Source organism: Salmo salar, unplaced genomic scaffold, assembly GCF_965601325.2.
Source record: "Salmo salar unplaced genomic scaffold, fSalSal1 ptg000347l, whole genome shotgun sequence".
Taxonomy (NCBI): Eukaryota; Metazoa; Chordata; class Actinopteri; order Salmoniformes; family Salmonidae; genus Salmo; species Salmo salar.
In genome coordinates, this window is record NW_027675356.1 from 1,138,879 (window position 1) to 1,145,001 (window position 6,123).

Here is a 6,123-nt window from a genome sequence, read left to right on the forward strand (position 1 = left end):
AAGGAGTTTAGTAGCAGACAAAGAGACGGGTTCTAAAAGGAGTTTAGTAGCAGAGACGGGTTCTAAAAGGAGTTTAGTAGCAGACACAGAGACTGGTTCTAAAAGGAGTTTAGTAGCAGAGACGGGTTCTAAAAGGAGTTTAGTAGCAGACACAGAGAAGGGTTCTAAACGGAGTTTAGTAGCAGACACAGAGACGGGTTCTAAAAGGAGTTTAGTAGCAGACACAGAGACGGGTTCTAAAAGGAGTTTAGTAGCAGACACAGAGACGGGTTCTAAAAGGAGTTTAGTAGCAGACACAGAGACGGGTTCTAAAAGGAGTTTAGTAGCAGACACAGAGACGGGTTCTAAAAGGAGTTTAGTAGCAGAGACGGGTTCTAAAAGGAGTTTAGTAGCAGACACAGAGACGGGTTCTAAAAGGAGTTTAGTAGCAGATACGGGTTCTAAAAGGAGTTTAGTAGCAGAGACAGAGACGGGTTCTAAAAGGAGTTTAGTAGCAGACACAGAGACAGGTTCTAAAAGGAGTTTAGTAGCAGACACAGAGACAGGTTCTACAAGGAGTTTAGTAGCAGACACAGAGACGGGTTCTAAAAGGAGTTTAGTAGCAGACACAGAGACGGGTTCTAAAAGGAGTTTAGTAGCAGACACAGAGACGGGTTCTAAAAGGAGTTTAGTAGTAGACACAGAGACGGGTTCTAAAAGGAGTTTAGTAGTAGACAGAGACGGGTTCTAAAAGGAGTTTAGTAGCAGACACAGAGACGGGTTCTAAAAGGAGTTTAGTAGCAGACACAGAGACGGGTTCTAAAGGGAGTTTAGTAGCAGACACAGAGACGGGTTCTAAAAGGAGTTTAGTAGCAGACACAGAGACCAGTTCTAAAAGGAGTTTAGTAGCAGACACAGAGACGGGTTCTAAAAGGAGTTTAGTAGCAGACAAAGAGACGGGTTCTAAAAGGAGTTTAGTAGCAGAGACGGGTTCTAAAAGGAGTTTAGTAGCAGACACAGAGAAGGGTTCTAAACGGAGTTTAGTAGCAGACACAGAGACGGGTTCTAAAAGGAGTTTAGTAGCAGACACAGAGACGGGTTCTAAAAGGAGTTTAGTAGCAGACACAGAGACGGGTTCTAAAAGGAGTTTAGTAGCAGACACAGAGACGGGTTCTAAAAGGAGTTTAGTAGCAGACACAGAGACGGGTTCTAAAAGGAGTTTAGTAGCAGATACGGGTTCTAAAAGGAGTTTAGTAGCAGAGACAGAGACGGGTTCTAAAAGGAGTTTAGTAGCAGACACAGAGACAGGTTCTAAAAGGAGTTTAGTAGCAGACACAGAGACAGGTTCTACAAGGAGTTTAGTAGCAGACACAGAGACGGGTTCTAAAAGGAGTTTAGTAGCAGACACAGAGACGGGTTCTAAAAGGAGTTTAGTAGCAGACACAGAGACGGGTTCTAAAAGGAGTTTAGTAGTAGACACAGAGACGGGTTCTAAAAGGAGTTTAGTAGTAGACAGAGACAGGTTCTAAAAGGAGTTTAGTAGCAGACACAGAGACGGGTTCTAAAAGGAGTTTAGTAGCAGACACAGAGACGGGTTCTAAAGGGAGTTTAGTAGCAGACACAGAGACGGGTTCTAAAAGGAGTTTAGTAGCAGACACAGAGACCAGTTCTAAAAGGAGTTTAGTAGCAGACACAGAGACGGGTTCTAAAAGGAGTTTAGTAGCAGACAAAGAGACGGGTTCTAAAAGGAGTTTAGTAGCAGAGACGGGTTCTAAAAGGAGTTTAGTAGCAGACACAGAGACTGGTTCTAAAAGGAGTTTAGTAGCAGAGACGGGTTCTAAAAGGAGTTTAGTAGCAGACACAGAGAAGGGTTCTAAACGGAGTTTAGTAGCAGACACAGAGACAGGTTCTAAAAGGAGTTTAGTAGCAGACACAGAGACGGGTTCTAAAAGGAGTTTAGTAGCAGATACGGGTTCTAAAAGGAGTTTAGTGACAGAGACAGGTTCTAAAAGGAGTTTAGTAGCAGATACGGGTTCTAAAAGGTGTTTAGTAGCAGAGACAGAGACGGGTTCTAAAAGGAGTTTAGTAGCAGACACAGAGACGGGTTCTAAAAGGAGTTTAGTAGCAGATACGGGTTCTAAAAGGAGTTTAGTAGCAGAGACAGAGACGGGTTCTAAAAGGAGTTTAGTAGCAGAGACAGAGACAGGTTCTAAAAGGAGTTTAGTAGCAGACACAGAGACGGGTTCTAAAAGGAGTTTAGTAGCAGACACAGAGACCAGTTCTAAAAGGAGTTTAGTAGCAGACACAGAGACGGGTTCTAAAAGGAGTTTAGTAGCAGACAAAGAGACGGGTTCTAAAAGGAGTTTAGTAGCAGAGACGGGTTCTAAAAGGAGTTTAGTAGCAGACACAGAGACTGGTTCTAAAAGGAGTTTAGTAGCAGAGACGGGTTCTAAAAGGAGTTTAGTAGCAGACACAGAGAAGGGTTCTAAACGGAGTTTAGTAGCAGACACAGAGACGGGTTCTAAAAGGAGTTTAGTAGCAGACACAGAGACGGGTTCTAAAAGGAGTTTAGTAGCAGACACAGAGACGGGTTCTAAAAGGAGTTTAGTAGCAGACACAGAGACGGGTTCTAAAAGGAGTTTAGTAGCAGACACAGAGACGGGTTCTAAAAGGAGTTTAGTAGCAGACACAGAGACGGGTTCTAAAAGGAGTTTAGTAGCAGATACGGGTTCTAAAAGGAGTTTAGTAGCAGAGACAGAGACGGGTTCTAAAAGGAGTTTAGTAGCAGACACAGAGACAGGTTCTAAAAGGAGTTTAGTAGCAGACACAGAGACAGGTTCTACAAGGAGTTTAGTAGCAGACACAGAGACGGGTTCTAAAAGGAGTTTAGTAGCAGACACAGAGACGGGTTCTAAAATGAGTTTAGTAGCAGACACAGAGACGGGTTCTAAAAGGAGTTTAGTAGTAGACACAGAGACGGGTTCTAAAAGGAGTTTAGTAGTAGACAGAGACAGGTTCTAAAAGGAGTTTAGTAGCAGACACAGAGACGGGTTCTAAAAGGAGTTTAGTAGCAGACACAGAGACGGGTTCTAAAGGGAGTTTAGTAGCAGACACAGAGACGGGTTCTAAAAGGAGTTTAGTAGCAGACACAGAGACCAGTTCTAAAAGGAGTTTAGTAGCAGACACAGAGACGGGTTCTAAAAGGAGTTTAGTAGCAGACAAAGAGACGGGTTCTAAAAGGAGTTTAGTAGCAGAGACGGGTTCTAAAAGGAGTTTAGTAGCAGACACAGAGACTGGTTCTAAAAGGAGTTTAGTAGCAGAGACTGGTTCTAAAAGGAGTTTAGTAGCAGACACAGAGAAGGGTTGTAAACGGAGTTTAGTAGCAGACACAGAGACAGGTTCTAAAAGGAGTTTAGTAGCAGACACAGAGACGGGTTCTAAAAGGAGTTTAGTAGCAGATACGGGTTCTAAAAGGAGTTTAGTGACAGAGACAGGTTCTAAAAGGAGTTTAGTAGCAGATACGGGTTCTAAAAGGTGTTTAGTAGCAGAGACAGAGACGGGTTCTAAAAGGAGTTTAGTAGCAGACACAGAGACGGGTTCTAAAAGGAGTTTAGTAGCAGATACGGGTTCTAAAAGGAGTTTAGTAGCAGAGACAGAGACGGGTTCTAAAAGGAGTTTAGTAGCAGAGACAGAGACAGGTTCTAAAAGGAGTTTAGTAGCAGACACAGAGACGGGTTCTAAAAGGAGTTTAGTAGCAGACACAGAGACGGGTTCTAAAAGGAGTTTAGTAGCAGAGACGGGTTCTAAAAGGAGTTTAGTAGCAGACACAGAGACGGGTTCTAAAAGGAGTTTAGTAGCAGATACGGGTTCTAAAAGGAGTTTAGTAGCAGAGACAGAGACGGGTTCTAAAAGGAGTTTAGTAGCAGACACAGAGACGGGTTCTAAAAGGAGTTTAGTAGCAGATACGGGTTCTAAAAGGAGTTTAGTAGCAGACACAGAGACAGGTTCTAAAAGGAGTTTAGTAGCAGACACAGAGACGGGTTCTAAAAGGAGTTTAGTAGCAGACACAGAGACGGGTTCTAAAAGGAGTTTAGTAGCAGACACAGAGACGGGTTCTAAAAGGAGTTTAGTAGTAGACACAGAGACGGGTTCTAAAAGGAGTTTAGTAGTAGACAGAGACAGGTTCTAAAAGGAGTTTAGTAGCAGACACAGAGACCAGTTCTAAAAGGAGTTTAGTAGCAGACACAGAGACGGGTTCTAAAAGGAGTTTAGTAGCAGACACAGAGACGGGTTCTAAAAGGAGTTTAGTAGCAGAGACGGGTTCTAAAAGGAGTTTAGTAGCAGACACAGAGACTGGTTCTAAAAGGAGTTTAGTAGCAGAGACAGAGACAGGTTCTAAAAGGAGTTTAGTAGCAGACACAGAGACGGGTTCTAAAAGGAGTTTAGTAGCAGAAACAGAGACGGGTTCTAAAAGGAGTTTAGTAGCAGACACAGAGACGGGTTCTAAAAGGAGTTTAGTAGCAGAGACGGGTTCTAAAAGGAGTTTAGTAGCAGACACAGAGACGGGTTCTAAAAGGAGTTTAGTAGCAGATACGGGTTCTAAAAGGAGTTTAGTAGCAGAGACAGAGACGGGTTCTAAAAGGAGTTTAGTAGCAGACACAGAGACAGGTTCTAAAAGGAGTTTAGTAGCAGACACAGAGACAGGTTCTACAAGGAGTTTAGTAGCAGACACAGAGACGGGTTCTAAAAGGAGTTTAGTAGCAGACACAGAGACTGGTTCTAAAAGGAGTTTAGTAGCAGAGACGGGTTCTAAAAGGAGTTTAGTAGCAGACACAGAGAAGGGTTCTAAACGGAGTTTAGTAGCAGACACAGAGACAGGTTCTAAAAGGAGTTTAGTAGCAGACACAGAGACGGGTTCTAAAAGGAGTTTAGTAGCAGATACGGGTTCTAAAAGGAGTTTAGTGACAGAGACAGGTTCTAAAAGGAGTTTAGTAGCAGATACGGGTTCTAAAAGGTGTTTAGTAGCAGAGACAGAGACGGGTTCTAAAAGGAGTTTAGTAGCAGACACAGAGACGGGTTCTAAAAGGAGTTTAGTAGCAGATACGGGTTCTAAAAGGAGTTTAGTAGCAGAGACAGAGACGGGTTCTAAAAGGAGTTTAGTAGCAGAGACAGAGACAGGTTCTAAAAGGAGTTTAGTAGCAGACACAGAGACGGGTTCTAAAAGGAGTTTAGTAGCAGACACAGAGACCAGTTCTAAAAGGAGTTTAGTAGCAGACACAGAGACGGGTTCTAAAAGGAGTTTAGTAGCAGACAAAGAGACGGGTTCTAAAAGGAGTTTAGTAGCAGAGACGGGTTCTAAAAGGAGTTTAGTAGCAGACACAGAGACTGGTTCTAAAAGGAGTTTAGTAGCAGAGACGGGTTCTAAAAGGAGTTTAGTAGCAGACACAGAGAAGGGTTCTAAACGGAGTTTAGTAGCAGACACAGAGACGGGTTCTAAAAGGAGTTTAGTAGCAGACACAGAGACGGGTTCTAAAAGGAGTTTAGTAGCAGACACAGAGACGGGTTCTAAAAGGAGTTTAGTAGCAGACACAGAGACGGGTTCTAAAAGGAGTTTAGTAGCAGACACAGAGACGGGTTCTAAAAGGAGTTTAGTAGCAGAGACGGGTTCTAAAAGGAGTTTAGTAGCAGACACAGAGACGGGTTCTAAAAGGAGTTTAGTAGCAGATACGGGTTCTAAAAGGAGTTTAGTAGCAGAGACAGAGACGGGTTCTAAAAGGAGTTTAGTAGCAGACACAGAGACAGGTTCTAAAAGGAGTTTAGTAGCAGACACAGAGACAGGTTCTACAAGGAGTTTAGTAGCAGACACAGAGACGGGTTCTAAAAGGAGTTTAGTAGCAGACACAGAGACGGGTTCTAAAAGGAGTTTAGTAGCAGACACAGAGACGGGTTCTAAAAGGAGTTTAGTAGTAGACACAGAGACGGGTTCTAAAAGGAGTTTAGTAGTAGACAGAGACGGGTTCTAAAAGGAGTTTAGTAGCAGACACAGAGACGGGTTCTAAAAGGAGTTTAGTAGCAGACACAGAGACGGGTTCTAAAGGGAGTTTAGTAGCAGACACAGAGACGGGTTCTAAAAGGAGTTTAGTA